The sequence below is a fragment of the Phyllobates terribilis genome, unplaced genomic scaffold (assembly GCF_046119375.1).
Source record: "Phyllobates terribilis strain yellow unplaced genomic scaffold, ASM4611937v1 Scaffold_7__3_contigs__length_470593459, whole genome shotgun sequence".
NCBI lineage: Eukaryota > Metazoa > Chordata > Amphibia > Anura > Dendrobatidae > Phyllobates > Phyllobates terribilis.
Genome location: NW_027362767.1, coordinates 209,842,075 through 209,866,328, shown reverse-complemented (window position 1 = coordinate 209,866,328; position 24,254 = coordinate 209,842,075). Strand labels below are relative to the sequence as shown.

Sequence of the window (24,254 nt, the reverse complement as noted above, 5' to 3'; positions counted from 1 at the left end):
GCTGACACCCTCTGACTTGGCGTCCCCTGTTGCTTTATGTCACGGTGGTCATCACTTCACCCACACTCCTTCCCTGGCAATAAACAAGGAGAAGGAGTGGGTCGTCTACTTTCTAAGAACTGCACCTTCAACCCAATCCCACCTCAGCCCTCCCTCGTCCTCCCTTCTTTAGAAGGGCATTCTGTCCGTATCTACTCTCCCTCCACCCTCCAAGTGGCCATCATATACCGACCCCCGGACTCGGTCACTGCCTTTACTGACAACTTCTCCACCTGGCTTCTACACTTCCTCTCCCCTGACATTCCTACCATCATCATGGATGACTTCATCATCCCCATTGACACCTGAAAGTCTGCAACCTCCAAACTCCTGTCATTTGCTTCATCCTTTGGTCTTACTCAGTGGTCTTCCGCAGTCACCCACACAGATGGACACACACTAGACCTTATCTTCACCCGCCTGTGCTCCCTATCTAATCTCACAACCTCACCTCTCCCACTATCTGACCATCATCTACTCATTTTCTCATCCCTGTCCTCCTCACCTGCCCCCCTTGTCTAACAACTAGCGCACCCCCACAGAAAGCTAGCACACCTAAACATCCACATGCTCTCTGACTATTCTTCTGCTATGCTCCATATCTTCATTCCATGACACAGACAGTGCCACCATTTTAGACAATGCCACACTCGCATCAGCTATTTACTCAATCACCCCTCTTGTGCATGGCAGAGTGCAACAAGTCAATAGACAACCTTGTCACAACAACCTCACAAAAAAGCTTCAGCAAGTGTCCAGGGCTGTGGAGCGGCGCTGGAAGAAAACACACTCACAGGAAGATTTCACCGGATTCAAATAAGCAACTTTTACATTCAAGACGGCCCTCACCTCTGATAAACGTGACTACTAGTGATGAGTGGGTATATTCGCAAGTACTCAGTACTCGAGATGCTCGGAGCTCGCCGAGTACTTGCGAGATGCTCGGGCGGATGCTCGGGTCCCCTCCCTGCATGTTTGCCGCTCTTTAGAGAGCCAATCAACATACAGGGATTGCCTGCCACTCACTGTAATGCCGTAGCCATGTTAGTTGTGGCATTACAGTGATTGGCTGGCCGCACAGGATCATCGGGTCTATATCAGACCTGGCGCCGCCATGCTCGTCACAGTCACTCCGGAATCAGGCAGTGTAGGGAGAGGTGCTGCTGCTGAGCTAGGGAGAGATTTGGTTGTGTATTAGGCAGTATAGGAAGAAAACAAGTACATTACACATATCCATCTCAACAAACAGTCCTTCCGAGGACTAATCCATCTGCAGAGATATCAGGCAGGCAGGGTATATAGGCAGGCAGTGTATATAGCAGACCGCAGTGCACATAGCACAAGAGGCTCCATTCCAGTTCTGCCTTCTGCTGCTGTTAGATTTTTCTATAAAAGGCCCAGGTCTCAGGGGCCAGGAATAATATTATTTGGATCTTAATCCTCATTATTTGCTTACAAAGCAATCCAGAGAACATCATTTTTCTGCGCCATTTGCTTGTTGGCACTGCAGAATACAGCCAGGTCCTTTCCATATTACAGCGCTAAAAATCCAGCTATTTAAAACTGTGGTTTGTCCGTCACATGGATCACATATAATTGTGCTGAAAATACTGCCATTTTTGGCCTCCATTCAAATTTTTTTCAGTGTGTCAGCACAGTTTTTGGCACCGGTTTGCTGTTCAAAATAGTTACCTGCAGTCCAGGTATTTAAAACTGTGGTTTCTCCATCACACGGATAGCTTCGCTCCAAATTCAGTCATTTGTAGTGAGCGTGGAAGATATTGTCCTCCACTTAAAATGGGCAACGCACGTGGCAAGGGACGGGGAACTGGAAGTGATGGTGGTGGTGCATGCAGAAGCAGAGGCTGTGGGCAAGCTGAAATTCTGCCACAACAAACACCCACATCTTCTCACCCGACCTTCCTGTCCCAATTCCTAGGGGACCGCAGCACACCACTATTGAACCAAGAGCAGTGTCAGCAGTGCTGGTTGGATAGCGGATAATGGTTCCAGTCACTTAGCCACCACCACCCTGTGTTCCACACGGTCAAGTCTCAGTAGCCGTGAGTCTGGACCGCATATTCCTTACCCTGATGCTCCTTCCTCCCACCATGCCGAGTGCCCAGAGACAACTGATCCCACACTTGGACACTCTGAAGAGCTGTTCACTTTTCCATTTATAGATTTGGGACTCTCGCCCGGTCCACTTGAAGTGGGGCAAGAGGAGATCGCATGTAGCGATGCCCAAGTATTTGAGCAGCCACTGTCACAAGAAGGCGACGGTGGGAAAGTGTCACAAGAGGTGGACGATGATGAGACACAATTGCCAGAAAGTCAGGAGGAGGACCAGGGTGCAGAAGTGGAAGACGAGGTGGTGGATGATATAGTAACTGACCCAACCTGGCAGGAGGACATGCAGAGCAAGGACAGCAGCACACAGGGGGCCCTCCTGTGCAGAGCACCGGAATAGGCAGGAAGAAGGCAGAGCGCCGCAATAGGCTGGAAGAAGCAGTGTGGTGGCCGCAGACAGAAGGTAGGCAACCGTTCCCTGTAACACCAACACGAAGGAAGTTGCCAGTACAACTGTTAGGTCTTCCCGAGTCTGGTTGTTTTTTAAAGACTCTGCCGATAACCCCAAAAAGGCCATTTGCACCACCTGCCAGGCCAGCATCAGCAGTGGTGGCAAAACTAGCAGCCTGACCACCACCAGCATGATCAGGCACATGGCAGCAAAGTACCCGACTTTGTTGGCCGAACCCCAGGGTCCAGGAACAGTGTCTGCGGGTGGCACCATTGCTTCTTCTGCTGTTGTGCATGCAAGCCAATCCCCTGTCCATGGTGCATGCGAAGATGCCTCCTACCCTGCACCTGTTGTTGCACACTTTCAAGTAGCAGCATCAGGAAGCACGTCCATGTCCTTGTCCCAGCGCAGCGTTCAGTTGTCCATACCCCAGTCCTTGGATCACAAGCGCAAATACGCAGCCAACATCCCACAGGCCACACTACTAAATTCCCACATTTCACCACTGCTTGCACTCGAAATGTTGCCTTTTAGGCTAGTGGAGACGGAAGCATTCCGCAACCTGATGGTGGCGGCCGTCCCTCTGTACTCGGTCCCCAGCCGCCACTATTTCTCCCGGTGTGCCGTCCCCGCATTACACAAGCACATGTCCCAAAACATTAGCTGTGCCCTCAATAACGCAGTTACCGGGAATGTCCACCTAACCACGGACACGTGGAAAAGTGCTAGTGGGCAGGGACGGTACATCTCGCTGAGGGCACACTGGGTTAATATAGTGGAAGCAGGGACCCAGTCGGACCTTGGGACGGAACATGTCCTACCGACGCCAAGGATTGCGGGCGCTAGGTCAATCAGGGCCCCCACAGTCTAGAGCTCCTGCATCTCATCCTCCTCAGCCTCCTCCTCCTCTTCAGCCTCCATCTCTGAAATGACCACATCAGTCACAAGCAGTCACAAGCTGGAAGCACTGCAGCCCTGCCTCGGCCAAGCAGCAACAGGCTGTGGTGAAGCTAATATGCTTAGGTGACAAACCGCACAATGCTGAAGAGTTGTGGACAGCTCTGAAAGAGCAGGCAGATCTGTGGCTCAGACCCCTGAACCTACAGCTAGGCATGGTCATGTATGACAATGGCGGGAACCTGGTGGCGGCTCTGAGGCGAGGCGAGCTCACATGCGTACCATGCCTGGCCCATGTGCTTAACTTCATGGTTCAGCGGTTTCTCAAATCCTACTCGGAGCTGCCGGATCTGATTGTTAAAGTACGCCGCTTGTGTGCCCATTTTAGAAAGTCATCTACAGCTTCAGCCGCCCTTGCCATGTTTCAGCAGCGTTTGCAGCTTCCGGCTAACAGACTGGTGTGTCATGTCCCCATGCGTTGGAACTCTACACAGCAAATGTTGGGAAAGATTTGTGAGCAGAAGAGGGCAGTTGTTGAGTACCAGCATCAACAAGGCCGTCGGTATTCAGTTCAGACTCCACACATAAGACCTCAGGAGTGGACAAGGATGTCAGACAAGTGTACCATCCTCCAAAACTTTGAGGACTCCACCAAGATGGTGAGCGGCGATAACGCCATAATTAGCGTCACCATCCCGCTTCTCTGTCTTCTGAAATGCTCTCTGCTCACAATCAAGGAGGAAAAATTGCAGGCGGAGCACGATGAGATGGAGCAAGGAACCATACAGGGTGATTACACACAGCCCAGCCTCATCTCATCCCAACGTGGATTGGGTGACAATGAGGTAGATGAGTAGGAGGAGGAAGAACAGAAGCTAGTTTCATGCGCTATAGACAGTACTACCTGCACAGCTGTCATACCGTCTGTTCAGCGTGGATGGCCAGAGGACAGAGAGGAGGAGGAGCAGGAGAGCATGGTCAGTCATCCTCTTGGTGAGGACACGAAAGTCTTGCCTGTTAGCAGTCAGGCATGCATGGCTCAGTTTATGTTACACTGCCTTTCCCATGACACTCGCGTTCTCAAAATTTTGGGTGACAGTCATTACTGTTTGGTGACACTTCTAGACCCACACTACAAGGAGAACTTTATATCTCTCATTCCTGAGGCGGACAGGTCTACAAAAATGGGGCTGTACCAGAAGGCCCTTGTTGCGGAACTATTAAAAAAATTCCCATCTGAAAACGCTGGCGGCAGAGGTCACAGTTCATTGGACAATCAAGGAGTACAGGCGAGAGAGACACAACTTCAATCCTGCAGAGACAGGGGAACACTGTTAAAGTTCTGGGAGAATTTTCTCAGCCCCTCCCATCGCAAAAGCCCTGAGGCGCAGGGTACTCTCACAAGGAGTGCAAAGTTTGGGAAGATGCTGAGAGAGAACCTTGCCGACCGTACCAACATCCTCTGTGATTCCTCTGTGCCATTTAATTATTGGGTATCCAAGCTGGATACGTGGAATGAACTGGCTCTCTATGCCTTGGAGGTCCTAGCCTGCCTTGCCACCAGCGTTTTATCAGAGCGGTTTTTAGTGCCGCTGGTGGAATTATAACTGATAAGTGCATCCGCCTGTCAACTGAAAATGCTGACTGGCTGACTCTTATAAAAATGAACAAGGGCTGGATTGGGCCAGACTTCTCAACACCACCGAATGATAGCAGCGTAACAAATTCAAATCCAGTGTCTTTTTTTGGGAGGTGTATTCCCATGCACCTCTTCACACCCACACATGGGTATACGCTTCCTGATATTGGCTATTTGCTCTTGTCGTCCTCCTTCTCCTCATCCTCATCCTCCACCACCATATCACCAGGGTGACCGTGGTCCTTGATGCAACACCCACATAATTTTTTTAAAGGGTGTTTATGATGCCCGTAAAAAATACAGTATGTTCATGTATACCCTCCAGGGGTAAATGTTTGTTGGCCCATACACTTAGTGCATGGGCATTACAAGTATAGGAGACCCGCTCCTTTCTAATGGGAACATTTTTTTATGAGGCCCTCCTCCACGTCTCTTCCAAGGGGCATTGGAGTGCGTCCCAATTTTTGGCAGCCCTTGCATTCACTGCATAGGCCAACACTATAGGAGACCCACTTCCTAATAATGGGAACATTGTTTTCAGGAGGCCCTCTGACCTCCATGTCTCTTCCAAGGGGCATTGGAGTGCCTCCAAATTTTTGGCAATCCTTGCATTCACTGCATAGGCAAACAGAACGGGAGACCTACTTCCTAATAATGGGAACATTGTTTTCAGGAGGCCCTCTTCTAAGTCTCTACAAAGGAGTATTGGGGTGCGTCCAAATTTTCAAAGTAGTATTGGGGTGCGTCCAAATTTTGGGCAGCCCTGCCACTCACTACATACGCAATAACAGTATAGGAGACCCACTCTTTAGTAATGGGAACAATAAAACATAGCCGGCTGATGGCTCTCTAAGAATAGTGAGGGCTGACTACTGGCCCTTTAAGAATAGTAAAGGCTGCCTGACGGCCCTATAAAAATAGGCTTTGTGACTTTCAGAGTCCCTCCTTCATAAATAAAACACAATGTGTCTGATGATATCTCACACACCACATGGCCAGATAAGGTTGTAAAATGTTAAAATGACATTTCCTGGTGAATGCATTTGTCACGGTTGAAAGCAATACAAAAGTGCAAAAACGCATCAAAAACGCTACGTGTGAACATAGCCCAAGGTGTGGAGAAGCATTTTTGTTTTTGTATATTTATTTTGCCTTATATACAAGTCATTACCCTAGAAAGGATGTTCCTTAACATACTGTATTTTCCAGGAAAATCCATTTTGTTTTTGTTTTTGTATGTTTTATTGTGAGTCCGTAAAAGTGGCATAATACCTCTGACAACGTTGTTGACAGAAGTGACCTGGGAGTCAGAATTGCTTCCAGGGGTCTTCACCATGCTGTTCCCATGTCATTTGAGCACTGTTCCCATCGATTTGGGCAATTTTTAGGCCCTCTGCAGACCGCCGGGGGGAGCCGCCTGAAAAATGCTTGAGTTTCCCATAGACTTACATTGGGCTCGTTGCTCGGTTTGAGCACCCGAGTATTCCAATGTGCTCGACCCGAGCATCGAGCACCCGAGCATTTTAGTGCTTGCCCATCACTAATGACTACTTCACCACCCTAGTATATTCTTTATCCCGCAACCCCAAAAAAGCTATTCAACATTTTTAACTCCCTCCTCTGCCCTCCACTGCCCCTCCAACTCTTCTCATCTCCGCAGAAGACTTTGCCGCACATTTCAAAAATAAGATCGACCAAACAATGGAAATCTTTACTGCCTGTCCAACACCACCCCTATGTATACCAGGCCACTGCCCCTCCCCCATTACTTTTCTCCCCACCATCACTGAAGGACAGCTCACTCATCTCCTCTCCAAATCGCACTTCATCACTTGTACACTTGACCCCATCCCACCTTCTCCCCAATCTCACAACCACACTTATACTGGCCCTAACTCATCTCTTTAACCTATAGTTAATTTCTGGTACCTTCTCTTCTGCCTTCAAACATGACCCAATCTTACCTATCCTGAAGAAGCCATCCCTCAACCCAACCTCAACATCCAGCTATAACCCCAAATTGCAACTCCCGTTCACCTCCAAACTCCTCGAACAGGATATACTCATTCCTCTCTAACTGCACATTTAGCATCTTCCACTACCACACTACCTCCTCATCCCACCCTCTCTGTCCCTCAAGGCTCTGTCCTTGGACCCCTACTCTTCTCAATCTGTACCTTTGGCCTGGGAGATCTCATAAAGTCCCATGGCTTCCAGTACTACCTATATGCTGATGATACTCAGCTCTACCTCTCTGGCCCAGATGTCACCACTCTGCTGTTCAGAATCCGAGTGTGTCTATTAGCCATATTCTCCTTCTCATCACACTTCCTAAAGCTCAACGTAAACAAGAGAACTCATCCTCTTTCCTCCATCTAACCTAACACCCCCTACCCGATCTAACTATCGAAATAAATTACATCACACTTTCCCCTGTACTGGAAGTCCGCTGCCTCAGAATAACCCTCAACTCTGTCCTGTCCTTCAAATCGCACATCCAAGCTCTTGCCACCTCCTGCCGCCTCCAACTCAAAAATATTTCCAGAATCCATTCTTTCCTCACTCAACCCTGAATCTACTAAAATGTCTTCATCTCCTGCCACGCCTACTGCAATATCGTCTTCTGTGGCCTCCCATCTAACACTCTTGCACCGTTCCAGTCCGTCCTTAACTCTGCTGCCCGACTAATCCACCTTTCTCCTCACTGCTCCTCTGCTTCTCGCCGCTGCAAATACCTTTATTGGCCCCCAATAACCCAACGGATCAAGTTCAAACTACTGGCGTACAAAGCCGTCCATAATCTGTCTCCTCCGTATATCTCCGAACTAATCTCCTGATATCTTCCAACATGTAACCTCTGGTCCTATAAAGACCTCCTTCTCTCCTCCACACCTATACGCTCCTTACCCAATCGCCTCAAAGACGTCTCCCGAGTTTCCCCCAACCCTGGAATTCTGTGCCCCAACACGTTCAATTATCCGCCACATTCGTAACTTTCAGACGTAACTGAAAAACGTATCTCTTCAAGAAAGCTATAGCCTGCCACCACCATCGGAGTGGCCACAACCCCCAACCTACTGTCTCCTTCGCCACTATCCTATAGAATGTCAGCCCACAAGGCAGGGTCCTCTCCGTTCTGTACCAGTCTGTCATTGTTAGTTTATTCTCTGTAATTTATATCTGTATTTTGTATGTAACATGTATGACCCCAATGAGGACAGCCATGATAATGTATGTAAAGCGCTGCGGAATATGTTGGCGCTATATAAAAAAATAAAGATTATTATTATTATAATTATAACCCCTTCTCATGTGCAACACCATGGAATCAATGATGCTCTAAAAATAAATAATAACAATAATAATGCACTGTTCTCATACAGGAAATCAGATCTGTTGCTTTGCAAGGTGGGGCAACACCCTAAAATATAGTGTCTGTAAACTGAGATTCTAATTTGGATTTTATCTTAAATCATATGGGTAGATAGTGACTTTTAGGATTGCTACATCCAATAGGTGTCACTGGAGTTCAAGTCCTCTTCTTCTCTGAAGAGGCAGTTTACAGATCCTCTAGTACACAGTAAAGTCTCGCCATTGCCTATCCTCATTGCATGGCCTACACATACTAGAAGTGGCTTCTTTTCTACTTGTCAAAAGAATGACTTGCTATTGTAGAAGAAGAAGAAACCAACTCTTACTGGCTACATTGGACAATTACATAATTTCCTTCAGTCATGTGGAAGACGAAGAGTGAGGCTGAAGTAAAGTGTCACCTAGCTCTGCCTCATTGTATCCAAAGGGTCAATACTGTAATGTCCGATATCTCCTCTAATGCATCTCATCACATGCAGTCAGATGGAGCAATGCAAACAGTGACCGGTGCCTTGAAAATATCTGTTTTAGAATGTTCTTGGTCCTTGAATGGAGAGGTGACGTAGCATATAGCAAGAATCCAGCCATTTTTTTGGATAAAAAATGTGCAAAAATGTATTGTAATTTCAGATAAAACAGGACATTCCAAGTTCTACAATTTAAATATATGAAGTTTTCCTACGCGTTTCAGATTAAATCACACTCCTTACTTATGGATCTGGAATGGAGAAGTGGCCACACATTCTTATCTCTCCTTTCACTCCATTCACCCTCATCTATCAAACATGTACACACGTGGTCAAAATTGTTGGTGCCCCTCGTTTAATGAAAGATAAACCCACAATGGTCACAGAAATAACTTGAATGTGACAAAAGTAATAATAAATTAAAAATCTATGAAAATGAACAAATGAAAGTCAGACATTGCTTTTCAACCCTCCTTCCACAGAATTAAAAAAAAATGAAACTCATGAAATAGGCCTGGACAGAAATGATTATACCCCTGAAAATAATGTGACAAAAGGGACAGGTTAAATCAAGTTGTGTTCACTAATTAGCATCACAGGTGTCTACAATCTTGTAATCAGTCAGTGGGCCTGTATATAGGGCTACAGATACTAACTGTGCTGTTTGCTGACATGGTGTGTACCACACTCAACATGGACCAGAGGAAGCAAAGGAAAGAGTTGTCTCAGGAGATTAGAAAGAAAATTATAGACAAGCATGTTAAAGGTAAAGGTTATAAGACCATCTCCAAGCCACTTGATGTTCCTGTGACTACAGTTGCACATATTATTCAGAAATTTAAGATCCATGGAACTGTAGCCAAACTCCCTGGACGTGGCCGCAGGAGGAAAATTGATGACAAATCAAAGAGACGGATAATAAGAATGGTAACAAAAGAGCCCAGGATAACTTCTAAAGAGATTAAAGGTGAACTTCAAGATCAAGGAACATCAGTGTCAGATCGCACCATCCGTCGTTGTTTGATCCAAAGTGGACTTCATGGGAGATGACCAAGGAGAACACCATTGTTGAAAAAAAATCATAAAAAAGCCAGACTGGAATTTGCCAAACTACATGTTGACAAGCCACAAAGCTTCTGGGAGAATGTCCTATGGACAGGTGAGACAAAAATAGAAGTCATTGGCAAGGCACATCAGCTCTATGTTCACAGATGGAAAAATGAAGCATATCAAGAAAAGAACACTGTCCCTACTGTGAAACATGGAGGAGGCTCTGTTATGTTCTGGGTCTGCTTTGCTGCATCTGGCACAGGGTGTCTTGAATCTGTGCAGGGTACAATGAAATCTCAAGACTATCAAGGGATTCTAGAGAGAAATGTGCTGCCCAGTGTCAGAAAGCTTGGTCTCAGTCGCAGGTCATGGGTCTTGCAGCAGGATAATGACCTAAAACACACAGCTAAAAACACCCAAGAATGGCTAAGAGGAAAACATTGGACTACTCTGAAGTGGCCTTCTATGAGCCGCGACCTAAATCCTATTGAGCATCTTTGGAAAGAGCTGAAACATGGAAAAGGCAAACACGAGACAACTGGAGCAATTTGCTCATGAGGAGTGGGCCAAAATACCTGACGAGAGGCGCAGAAGTCTCATTGACAGTTACAGGAATCGTTTGATTGCAGTGATTGCCTCAAAAGGTTCTTCAACAAAATATTAAGTTCAGAGTACCATCATTCTGTCCAGGCCGATTTCATGAGTTTAATTCTTTTTTAAATTCTGTGGAAGCAGAAAAGCAATGTCTGACTTTCATTTGTTCATTTTCATATATTTTTAATTTGTTATTACCTTTGTCAGATTCAAGTTATTTCTGTGACCATTGTGGGTTTTTCTTTCTTTAAACGAGGGGTACCAACAATTTTATACGTGTGTATGGCATACCTTCTGTCTAAAATTGGAATATACCTTGAAGGATAGCTGCCACCAGGTTTTTTAAATCTAATCTGAGAACAGCATAATGTACATGAAGAGACCCTGATTCCATTGATGTGTCACTTTCTGGGCTGCTTGCGTTAGCTTTATCAGCAGGAGATTATCACAAGAGGACTAGTAAACCTGTTGCCATGTAATCCTTTATATTAATGAGCTCTGTATAACCCCGCCCCCACCACTGATGGGTGGTAAAGGAAATGCAGTTGGGTTGGAAACTTTCTGCCTATGCACAGTGTACATAGAAAGTATCCAGTCAGCGGGTGGGTGGGGTTATACGCAGCTCAGCATTCAAAGAACTGCTAGATCTACATTAGATAAAACAGGGATTTTATCAAAACTGCAGCAAGCAGCCCAGTAAGTGATACATCGCTGGAATCAGGGTTTCTGCCCTTACATCATACTGCTCTAAGATGGGGAAGCAAAAACCTGGTGACAGATTTCCTTTAAAAACAAATCAATATGAAGTCAGCGCCCACTAGTGGTGGCTCCAGGAAGGAGTTCTGTATAAAAGAGCTCCAAATCCTATAAAGACATATTTAGTAGTGTTGAGCGAGCACTAAAATGCTCGGGTGCTCGAAGCTCGGGCCGAGCTCACCGTGATACTCGGGTGGTCGACCCAAGCAACGAGCACAATGTTAGTCTATGGGAGACCCGAGCATTTTGCGGCGGCACCCCCGGCAGTCAGTAGAAAGCCTAAAAAGTGCCCAAAACGATAGTGACAGTGCTCAAATGACATGGGGACAGCATGGGGATCACCCCAGGAAGCATTTCTGACCCCCAGGTCACTGCTGTCAACAACGTGGTCAGAGGTATTAAGCCACTTTTATAGGCTCATAATAAAACGTTTAAAAACGAAAGTGAAACTTTTTTCCTGTGAAATATGTGAAGGAACATCCTTTCCAGGGTAAAGACTTGTGTATAAGGTAAAATAAATAACCCAAAAAAATACTCCTCCACACCTTGGGCTATGTTCACAAGTAGCATTTTTTATGCGTTTTTGCACTTTTGTATTGCTTTCAACTGTGACAAATGCATTCACCGGGAAATGTCATTTTACCATTTTACAACCTTATCTGGCCATGTGCTGTGTGACACATGCATAAAGTGCTGAAAAGACATGGGAACAGCATGGGGAAGACCCCTGGAAGCATCTCTGACTCCCAGGTCACTGCCTAAAAGTGTGCCCATCAGAAGTGATCCATGCCGCATCAGAAGATGCAGATTTGCAACTATGCCCGTGCAAGTCCTTGTCCCAGGGCAGTGTTCAATTGTACCTCCCCCATTCCTTGCAATGCAAGCGCAAATATGCAGCCAACCACCCACCCACCCCCAGCCTGCAATACCATACTGCTAGGTTGCACTTGAAATGGGGCCTTTTAGCTTTGAGGAGGCCGAAGCTGGCCACTACCTCATGGCTGCTTCGGCAGCGAGGTATCCATACTCAGTCCCCAGCCGCCTGGCGGCCGGGTGTCCACGCTCGGTCCCCAGCTGCCCGGAGGCGGCCGGATGTCCACACTCGGTCCCCAGCCGCCCCGTGGCCGGGTGTCCACACACGGTCCCCAGCCTCCTGGGGGCGGCCGGGTGTCCATAAACGGTCCCCAGCCGCCCCGATTTCTCCGAGGAACATCCACACAGACTTTTCTTAGACTGGCCTGCTTTAGGGCAGCATTGGACGAGCCCACCAGAGAACCCGACACCTCCGGTGGGCCCTGGCTTCTCCATCAGGGGAGTTGTTTATGCCAAAGTGAGGAGCATGATGATGATGATAGAAGTTAGCATCTGCTTTGTTTTCTTGGAATGCAAGCATAAGTGTGCAACCTGACACCCACCCACCCCCAGGCTGCAATACCATACTGTTAGCTAGCTTGCACTTGAAATTGGGCCTTTTAGGCATGTGGAGGCAGACGCCGGCCACCATGTCATGGCTGCGTCGGCGGCCCTTTTATCCATACTCAGTCCCCAGCCGCCTGGCGGCCGGGTGTCCACGTTCGTTCCCCAGCCTCCCCGCGGCCGGGTGTCCACACACGGTCCCCAGCCGCCTGTGGGCGGCCGGGTGTCCATAAACGGTCCCCAGCCGCCCCGATTTCTCTGCGGAACATCCCCACACACTTTTATTAGACTGGCCTGCTTTAGGGCAGCATTGGACGAGCCCACCAGAGAACCCGACTCCTCTGGTGGGCCCTGGCTTCTCCATCAGGGGAGTTGAGAGTGCCAAGGTGAGGAGCATGATGAGGATGATAGAAGTTAGCATCTGCTTTGTTTTCAAGGAATGCAAGCGCATGTATGTAGTAGCGGCTATGCCTGAGGTGGTCAGTGTTTTGGCGCATATCCTACCTCCTCCGAGGATTGCTGAAACAGACGTGGATTACAGCGTACTAAAAACCTTCTACCCATTATTGGGGAGTGGGTCTCCCTTAGTGTTCGCCTATGCATTGAAATGCAAAAGCTGACTAAAATTAGGAGGAAATGCAATGGCCGTTGGAAGAGTCGTGTAGATTAGAGGTAATTAAAAACAACATTTCAATGCCCCTTGGAAGAGTTGTGGAGTTCAGAATGGTTTTAAGAAGACGCTTTTAATGCCCCTTTGAAGAGACGTGGAGGTCACAGTAGCTTAACAAGATGGTTTTAATGCCCCTTACAAGAGCCATACAGTACAGCATCTTAAAAACATTATTCCCATTATTGGGGAGTGGGTCTCCCATAGCATTTGCTTATGCCTTCCAAGCAAAAGCTTCCAAAAATTATGAGGAAATGCAATGCCCGTTCGAAGAGTCGTGGAGGTCCCAGTAGCTTAACAAGATGCTTTTAATGCCCCTCAGAAGAGACGTGGAGGTCAGAGTGGTATAACAAGACGGTTTTAATACCCCTCAGAAGAGACGTGGAGGTCCCAGTAGCTTAACAATACGCTTTTAATGCCCCTCAGAAGAGACGTGGAGGTCAGAGTGGTATAACAAGACGCTTTTAATGCCCCTCAGAAGAGACGTGGAGGTCAGAGTGGTATAACAAGACGCTTTTAATGCCCCTTGAAAGAATGATGGAGGTCCCAGTAGCTTAACAAGATGCTTTTAATGCCCCTCGGAAAAGTGCTGGAGGTCCCAGTAGCTTAACAAGACGCTTTTAATGCCCCTCAGAAGAGACGTGGAGGTCAGAGTGGTATAACAAGACGTTTTTAATGCCCCTCAGAAGAGACGTGGAGGTCAGAGTGGTATAACAAGATGGTTTTAATGCCCCTCAGAAGAGACGTGGAGGTCAGAGTGGTATAACAAGATGCTATTAATGCCCCTTGAAAGAATGATGGAGGTCGCAGTAGCTTAACAAGACACTTTTAATGCCCCTCGGAAAAGTGGTGGAGGTTCCAGTAGCTTAACAAGATGCTTTTAATGCCCCTCAGAAGAGACATGGAGGTCACAGTAGCTTAAGAAAACGCTTTTAATGCCCCTCAGAAGAGACGTGAAGGTCAGAGTGGTGTAACAAGACGGTTTTAATGCCCCTCAGAAGAGACGTGGAGGTCCCAGTAGCTTAACAATACGCTTTTAATGCCCCTCAGAAGAGACGTGGAGGTCAGAGTGGTATAACAAGACGCTTTTAATGCCCCTCAGAAGAGACGTGGAGGTCCCAGTAGCTTAACAATACGCTTTTAATGCCCCTCAGAAGAGACGTGGAGGTCAGAGTGGTATAACAAGACGCTTTTAATGCCCCTCAGAAGAGACGTGGAGGTCAGAGTGGTATAACAAGATGCTTTTAATGCCCCTTGAAAGAATGATGGAGGTCCCAGTAGCTTAACAAGATGCTTTTAATGCCCCTCGGAAAAGTGCTGGAGGTCCCAGTAGCTTAACAAGACGCTTTTAATGCCCCTCAGAAGAGACGTGGAGGTCAGAGTGGTATAACAAGACGTTTTTAATGCCCCTCAGAAGAGACGTGGAGGTCAGAGTGGTATAACAAGATGGTTTTAATGCCCCTCAGAAGAGACGTGGAGGTCAGAGTGGTATAACAAGATGCTTTTAATGCCCCTTGAAAGAATGATGGAGGTCGCAGTAGCTTAACAAGACACTTTTAATGCCCCTCGGAAAAGTGGTGGAGGTCCCAGTAGCTTAACAAGATGCTTTTAATGCCCCTCAGAAGAGACATGGAGGTCACAGTAGCTTAAAAAAACGCTTTTAATGCCCTTCAGAAGAGACGTGGAGGTCAGAGTGGTATAACAAGACGCTTTTAATGCCCCTCAGAAGAGACGTGGAGGTCAGAGTGGTATAACAAAACGCTTTTAATGCCCCTTGGAAGAGCCATACAGTACAGCATCTTAAAAATATTATTCCCATTATTGGGGAGGGGGTCTCCCAAAGTCTTTGCTTATGCCTTCCAAGCAAAAGCTGACAAAAAACAGGATGGAGGAATTTTCAATAATGGCAACACGGACCACGGTCACCCTGGTGGTATAGTGGTGGTGGAGGCTGAGGATAAGGAGAAGAACATAAAACAGCCGAAATGAGGAAGCGTGTACCCATGTGTGGGTGTGAAGCGGTGCATGCGAATACACCTCCCGAAATAACACAGTTATGTCCCGAAATAACACAGATATGTTACTCTGCTGTCATTTGGTGGTGATGAGAAGTCTGGCCCAATCCAGCCCTTGTTCATTTTGATAAGGGTCAGCTTGTCAGCATTGTCAGTTGACAGGTGAGTGCGCTTATCAGTTATAATTCCCCCAGCAGCACTAAAAACACGCTCCGATAACACGCTAGCGGCAGGGCAGGCCAGGACCTCCAAGGCGTACAGAGCAAGTTCATTCCAAGTGTCCAGCTTGGACACCCAAAAATTAAAAGGCACAGAGGAATCAAGGAGGACGCTGGTACGGTCGGCAAGGTACTCCCTCACCATCTTTTGAAACTTTCCACTCCTTGTGAGAGTACCCCACGCCTCAGGGTCTGTCCGAAGGGAGGGTCTGAGAAAACTGTCCCAGAACGTTGACAGTGTTCCCCTGCCTCTGCTGGATTGGAGTTGCGTCTCTCTCGCATGTAAGCCTTGGTTGGGCAACAACGAACTGTGACCTCTGCCGCTAGCGTGTTCAGATGGGAATTTTTTTAACAGTTCTGCAGCAAGGGCCTTCTGGTACTGCCCCATTTTTGTGGACCTCTCCACCTCAGGAATAAGAGAGTGAAAGTTCTCCTTGTAGCGGGGGTCTACAAGTGTCACCAACCAGTAATGACTGTCACCCAACATTTTGACAACGCGAGGGTCACGGTTAAGGCAGCGTAACATAAAGTCAGCCATGCGTGCCAGACTGGTAAAGGGCAAGATTTTCGTGTCCTCACCAAGATGACTGACCATGCTCTCCTCCTCCTCCTCCCCCCTGTCCTCAGGCCACCCACGCTGAACCGACGGTATGACAGTTGTAGAGGTACTACCGTCTACAGCGCATGATACCAGCTCCTGTTCTTCCTCCTCCTCCTCTCCCTCATTGTCCCCCAATGCACGTTGGGATGAGATGAGGCTGGGCTGTGTGTAATCGCCCGCTACGGCTTCTTGATCCATCTCATCATACTCTGGCTGCAATGCCTCCTCTTTAATTCTCAGCAGAGAGCGTTGCAAAAGACAGACAAGTGGGATGCTGACGCTAATGATGGCGTCAACGCCACTCACCATCTTGGTGGCCTCCTCAAAGTTTGTCAGGATGGTACATATGTCAGACATCCAGGTCCACTCCTGAGGTCTTATGTGTGGAGTCTGACCTGAATATCGACGGCCTTGTTGCAGCTGGTACTCCACAACTGCTCTCTTCTGCTCACAAATCCTTAGCAACATGTGGAGGGTAGAGTTCCAACGTGTGGGGACATCACACACCAGTCGGTGTGCCGGAAGCTGCAAATGCTGCTGCAACACAGCAAGGGCAGCGGAAGCTGTAGCCGACTTGCGAAAATGGGCTGACAGGCGGCGTACTTTCACGAGCAGATCTGGCAACTCGGGGTACGATTTAAGAAACCGCTGAACCACGAGGTTAAGCACATGAGCCAGGCATGGTACGTGTGTGATCTCGCCTCGCCTCAGAGCCGCCACCAGGTTATGGCCATTGTCACACACGACCATGCCTGGATGTAGGTTCAGCGGTCTCAGCCACAGATCTGCCTGCTCTTTCACAGCTGTCCACAACTCACAAGCAGTGTGAGGTTTCTCACCTAAGCTTATGAGTTTCAGAACAGCCTGTTGCCGCTTGGCGGAGGCAGTACTGCAGTGCTTCCAGCTTGTAACTGATGTGGTGATATCTGAGATGGAGGCTGAACATGAGGAGGAGGAGGATGCGTGGGAGCTGTACATGGTGGGGGCAACTCTGACTGACATAGGGCCTGCAATCCTCGGTGTGGGGAGGATGTGTTCCGTCCCAAGGTCCGACTGTGTCCCGTCTTCCACTAGGTTTACCCAGTGTGCCGTCAGGGAGATGTACCGTCCCTGGCCACAAGCACTTGTCAACGTGTCCGTTGTCAGGTGGACTCTCCCAGTAACTGCGTTGTTGAGGGCACGGCAGATGTTTTGGGACACGTGCTTGTGTAGTGCGGGGATGGCACACCGGGCAAAATAGTGTTGGCTGGGGACCGAGTACCGAGGGACGGCCACCGCCATAAGGTTGCGGAAGGATTCCGTCTCCACCAGCCTAAAAGGCAGCATTTCCAACACAAGCAGTCGTGAAATGTGTGAATTTAGGACTGTGGCCTGTGGGGCGTTAGCTGCGAATTTCCGCTTTCGTTCAAAGGTCTGGAATATGGACAATTGAGCGCTGCGGTGGGACGTGGACGTTGATGCTGTTTCTTGAGAAAGTTCCATAACAAGTGAAGACTGAGAGGAGGGGGCATCTTTACATGCAGTATGGACAGGGGATTGCCTTGCACACACAACAGGGGGTTCTATTGCACGCACAACAGCGGAAGAAGCAGTGGTGACACCCGCTGACACTGGTCGTGGACCCTGGGGTTCGCCCCACAAAGTCGGGTGCTTTGCTGCCATGTGCCTGATCATGCTGGTGGTGGTCAGGCTGGTAGTTTTGTCACCCCTGCTGATGCTGGCATGGCAGGTGGTACAAATGGCCTTTTTGGGGTTATCAGCAGAGTCTTTAAAAAAATTCCAGACTCTGGAAGACCTACCGCTTGTGCTGGCAACGTCCCTCATGTTGGTGTTACGGGGAACGGTTGCCCGCCTTCTGTATGCGGCCACCACACTGCTTCTTCCTGCCTGTTGCGGTACTCTGCCTCCCTCCCCCTGTGTGCTGCTGGCCTCACTCTGCATGTCCTCCTGCCACGTTGGGTCAGTTACTAGATCATCCACCACCTCCTTCTCTTCCACTTGCGCACCACGATCCTCCTCCTCACTTCCTGGCAATTGTGTCTCGTCATCGTCCACCTCTTGTGATAAATTGCCAGTGTCGACTTCCTGTGGCCGTGGCTGTTCAAATATTTGGGCATCGCTACATGGGATCTCCTCTTCCACCAATTCAAGCGGAGCAGGCGAGGGGCACAAATATGGAAATGGACCAGTGAACAGCTCTTCAGAGTGTCCAACTGTGGGATCAGTTGCTGTCTGACGACACTCAGCATGGTGGGAGGAAGGAGCATCAAGGTGAGGAGGAGTATGAGGTCGAGACTCATGGCTACAAAGAGTTGACCGTGTGGAAGACAGACCGGAGGTGGTGGTTTTCAGGTAACTGAAAGTATTATCAGCTATCCAATTAATAACCTGTTCACACTGATCAGTTCGCAATACTGGTGTTGCTCTGTGATTCCCTAGTAATTCGGTCAAGAAGTGGGAGCGAGAAGATGTGGCTGTTGGATGTGGCACATTTTCACCTTGGCCACGGCCCCGTCCTCTGCACGCACCATCACAAGAACGTCCAGTTCCACGTCCCTTGCCACGCGCCTTGCCCATTGTAAAGGAAGTAAAATAGCTTACACTCGCACTATCAATGGAAAAAGGGTAATAAAAAGTAGATTAGAACCGTGGAAGAGGAAAACCACAGTTCTATTTCTCTGGCCTACACCCGACTCTTTTAAACAATCAGAACAATCAGGGAGAAACTATTACTGTTTTTCTTTACGGAAAAAATACCAAAACCTGAATAATAAAGATTTTTTGCTGTGGAATGGCAAAACCACAGTTATTGTTTACTGGTGTATACCAGACAATTTTAAATATATATATTTGCGGCTGAACAGTGAGCAACACACTCAAACTGTTTTTTTTATAGATACAAAAGGCCCAAAAATGGATACTACAGAGATTTGACCCGTGGAACTGCAAAACCACACTTGGATTTGCCGGGCCTACAACAGACTATTTTCAACAGATATATTTGTGTCTGAAAAATTAGGGAGGCACTATTTTTTTTTTTTTTACGGCAAAAAATGACAAAAGCAGGATAATATAGATTTTTTACCGTGGAACAGCAAAACCACAGTTATAATTTACTGGTGTATACCAGACTTTTTTAAATATATATATTTGTGGCTCAACAGTGAGCGACACACTCAAACTGTGTTTTTTTTACATATAAAAGGCCCAAAACTGGATACTACAGCGATTTGACCCATGGAACTGCGAAACCAAACTGGGATGTCGGGCCTACACAAGACTATTTTCAACAGATATATTTTTGTGTCAGAACAGTCAGGAGACACTACTGGGTTTTTTAAAGCGAAAAAATGCGAAAAACAGGATAATAGAGATTTTTTACCGTGGAACAGCAAAACCACAGTTATAATTTACTGGGGTATACCAGACTTTTTTAAACATATATATTTGCGGCAGAACAGTGAGCGACACACTCAAACTGTTTTTTTATATACAAATGGCCCAAAAGTGGATAATACAGAGGTTTGCACCGTGGAACTGCAAAACCACACTTCTATTTCTCTGGCCTACACCAGACTATTTTCAACAGATATATTTTTGTCTGAAAAATCAGAGACACACTGTTTTTTTTTGGGGGGGGGGGGGGGGGACACCAAAAGGTTAATAAGACGGGTATTTGTACAGTGTGAAGGAGGAAAAAAAAAAGAGGATTTAGATGAAAAAAAAGGATTTTTCCTGGCCCCCGAGACCTGGAGCTAAGTCCAGCAATTTCAGCAACAGGAGCACACAGGACTGTAATGCAGCGTTTGCTGGTATAACCACTGCGTCTCCTATACAGCCTGCCTGCCTGATATACCTGGGATGGATATTAGAGAAGTACTGTTTGTTTGTTCTGGCAGCCTTTACAGACCCTACACTAACTATTTCGGAGTATAAATCTCTCCCTAGCTCAGCAGTGCTGTCCCTACACTGTCTGATCCCGGGCGACTGTGACCAAGATGGCGGCGCCCGGTTTTAAATACTCGAGGTGACGCTGTGCGGCCAGCCAATCACTGTAATGCCCACAAACAACATGGCTGCGGCATTACAGTGACTGGCTGGCAATCCCTGCATGTTCATTGGCTCTGTAAAGAGCGCCAAACATGCAGGACGGAGACCCGAGCTCCCGCCCGAGTAACCCGGAAATGCTCGGTGCTCGCCGAACATCCCGAGTAGTGAGATGCTCGGGCGAGTACAGAGCAGTGTCGAGCATGTTCGCTCAACACTAATATTTAGATAATAAAAAACAATCTAATCAAGAAAGAATTTTAGAAAACTTTCAAAAAAACTAGAATTATAGATGCATTTTCAGATTTCAATGTATCCCCTGTAGCTGCAGACCATTACATTTTGCTAATCATAAAGTGCTGGTTCGGTGACTTGGACCCCACTGTACAATATCCATTGTATTAAACTGTAGATTTCCTTAATGTGGAGAACACAGCAGTTTAGTAGAATTTCCTGCTATCGTCAACCACCACTCGATTTACAGCGTTTATTGCAACCTTTATCCTCAATAAACATCTCTCGTCGAGAATAAAAACAGGATTAGGAATCGGTCCAGCAATAATGTTACAGTAGAGAATTGCATCTTTATCTCCCTACTAAAGCTAATGGTAAAAATGTCATTTTTCTCGCCGATATGTCACCCACTGGACAAAATGCTGTTTCCTTGGTTTTGATACAGTAAATATTTTGACACAATAAAAACATTCACATCAGTAAAAATAAGACAAACTCACAAGAAAACACAAATGCAATAAGCTGTGGTGGCTTTGTCCCATGGTCATACTCCATGAGACCTGATTATATAATTATATAGTAAAGGTAGACTTTGTGCTGCTGTAATAGCAGAGTGAAATCGAGAAATCAGGAGCCTCTGGCACTGAAGAGATTGAGGCAGCGGTAACATAATAACTGTTGTGCTGTCATAGAAAACATGATTGGTATATTAGGTTCCATGGTTAGATTAGATTAATGCTGCATTTATTAGGTTTGCAAACTGATTGCAGTACATTAGAAACACAGACGGAGACTCAGGGGCTAGAATACTCCGTATCAACACCGATCATTATTACACAGATGGAGTGCAAGGATCTGTACACCAGGCTCGGTATTGTGTCCATTAGTCACTGTTCTTAAAGTACACCTGCAGTTACACGAAACTTCTGATGTCATATGGAATCGTTAAGGTCTGTGCTCACGTTGCAGTTTTGTCACGTTTTTTTTTTTTTCTGCGCAGATTTGTCACAAAACAGAAAGTCATTTTTATATCAAAATGCTTATTTATACTTTTGGGCATTTAATTAGCGCTTTTCAATTGGTTTTCAGTCGGTTTTCGGAGCAGAATCCAACTGAAAAAAAAAAACATGTGCACAATCCCTCATTGGATAGGTCCAGTTTCTTTTAGATGGCAAAAGTCCTGAATTTGCAGGGGCTGTCTTGAATTTTTGGAAATAGTCATGTCCACTAAACTTTTTTTGTGCTGCACATCGGGCTTTGCAAGTAGCTCAGCAAGCTGCCATGTGATCGTCTGCCTAGGCCAATATAACACCACCATACACACACCTGTGTTCAGGTATTTCCTACCTGTCTGAGGTCTCCAGCACCTCTGCTACCTGTCTGAGGTCTCCAGGACCTCTGCTACCTGTCTGAGGTCTCCAGCACCTCTGCTACCTGTCTGAGGTCTCCAGGACCTCTGCTACCTGTCTGAGGTCTCCAGGACCTCTGCTACCTGTCTGAGGTCTCCAGGACCTCTGCTCCCTGTCTGAGGTCTCCAGCACCTCTGCTCCCTGTCGGCAGTCTCCAGCACCTCTGCTCCCTGTCTGCAGTCTCCAGGACCTCTGCTACCTGTCTGCAGTCTCCAGCACCTCTGCTCCCTGTCTGCAGTCTCCAGCACCTCTGCTACCTGTCTGCAGTCCCCAGCACCTCTGCTACCTGTCTGCAGTCCCCAGCACCTCTGCTACCTGTCTGCAGTCTCCAGCACCTCTGCTACCTGTCTGCTGTCTCCAGCACCTCTGCTACCTGTCTGCTGTCTCCAGCACCTCTGCTACCTGTCTGCAGTCTCCAGCACCTCTGCTACCTGTCTGCAGTCTCCAGCACCTCTGCTACCGGTCTGCAGTCTCCAGCACCTCTGCTACCTGTCTGCAGTCTCCAGCACCTCTGCTACCTGTCTGCAGTCTACAGCACCTCTGCTACCTGTCTGCAGTCTCCAGCACCTCTGCTACCTGTCTGCAGCCTCCAGGACCTTTGATACCTGTCTGCAGTCTCCAGGACTTCTGTTAACTCTCTATGGTCTCCAGCACCTCTGCTACCTGTCTGCAGTCTCCAGCACCTCTGCTACCTGTCTGCAGTCTCCAGCACCTCTGCTACCTGTCTGCAGTCTCCAGCACCTCTGCTACCTGTCTGCAGTCTCCAGCACCTCTGCTACCTGTCTGCAGTCTCCAGCACCTCTGCTACCTGTCTGCAGTCTCCAGCACCTCTGCTACCTGTCTGCAGTCTCCAGCACCTCTGCTACCTGTCTGCAGTCTCCAGCACCTCTGCTACCTGTCTGCAGTCTCCAGCACCTCTGCTACCTGTCTGCAGTCTCCAGCACCTCTGCTACCTGTCTGCAGTCTCCAGCACCTCTGCTACCTCTCTATGGTCTCCAGGACCTTTGCTCCCTGTCTGCAGCCTCCAGGACCTCTGCTAACTGTCTGCAGTTTCCAGCACCTTTGCTACCTGTCTGCAGTCTCCAGGACTTATGTTGACTCTCTATGGTCTCCAGGACCTCTGCTACCTGTCTGCAGTCTCCAGCACCTCTGCTCCCTGTCTGCAGTTTCCAGCACCTCTGCTCCCTGTCTGCAGTCTCCAGCACCTCTGCTACCTGTCTGCAGTCTCCAGCACCTCTGCTACCTGTCTGCAGTCTCCAGCACCTCTGCTACCTGTCTGCAGTCTCCAGCACCTCTGCTACCTGTCTGCAGTCTCCAGCACCTCTGCTACCTGTCTGCAGTCTCCAGCACCTCTGCTACCTGTCTGCATTCTACAGGACCTCAGCTACCTCTCTGCATTCTCCAGGATCTCTGCTACCTCTCTATGGTCTCCAGGACCTCTCCTACCTGTCTGCGATCTCCAGGACCTCTGCTCCCTGTCTGCAGTCTCCAGGACCTCTGCTACTTTTCTGCGGTCTCCAGGACCTCTTTTAACTCTCTGCATTCTCCAGGACCTCTGCTACCTGTCTGAGGTCTCCAGGACCTCTGCTACCTGTCTGAGGTCTCCAGGACCTCTGCTACCTGTCTGAGGTCTCCAGGACCTCTGCTACCTGTCTGAGGTCTCCAGCACCTCTGCTACCTGTCTGCAGTCTACAGCACCTCTGCTCCCTGTCTGCAGTCTCCAGGACTTCTGTTAACTCTCTGCATTCTTCAGGACCTCTGCTACCTGTCTGTGGTCTCCAGGACCTCTGCTAACTCTCTATGGTCTCCAGGACCTGTGCTACCTGTCTGCAGTCTCCAGGACCTGTGCTACCTGTCTGCAGTTTCTAGCACCTCTGCTACCTGTCTGCGGCCTCCAGGACCTCTGCTACCTGTCTGAGGTCTCCAAGACCTCTGCTACCTCTCGGCATTCTCCAGGATCTCTGCTACCTGTCTGCGGTTTCCAGGACTTCTACTACCTGTCTGCATTCTCCAGGACCTCTGCTACCGGTCTAAGGTCTCCAGAACCTCTGCTACCTCTCTGTGGTTTCCAGGACTTCTACTACCTGTCTGCATTCTCCAGGACCTCTGCTACCTGTCTAAGGTCTCCAGAACCTCTGCTACCTCTCTGTGGTCTCCAGAACCTCTGCTACCTCTCTGCGGTCTCCAGGACCTCTGCTACCTCTCTGCGGTCTCCCGGACCTCTGCTACCTGTCTGCAGTCTCCAGGGCTTCTGTTAACTCTCTGCATTCTCCATGACCTCAGCTACTGTCTGAGATCACCTGGACCTCTGC

The 24,254-nt window shown here is 48.1% G+C and overlaps 1 protein-coding gene across 2 annotated transcripts in view; it reads right to left on the bottom strand.

Moving 5' to 3' along the window:
• Positions 1-24,254, bottom strand: part of ASTN2 (astrotactin 2) — a 1,067,984-nt gene that overhangs the window by 877,291 nt on the left and 166,439 nt on the right. The window contains exon 1 of one of the 2 annotated variants that reach the window (XM_073639714.1): positions 10,561-10,657. The exons of the other annotated variant lie outside the window; for it this stretch is intronic. The gene's annotated coding sequence lies outside the window, so the exon portion shown is untranslated. Of the gene's footprint in view, positions 1-10,560; positions 10,658-24,254 lie in introns of those variants that run through there. 2 annotated transcript variants of the gene reach the window in all.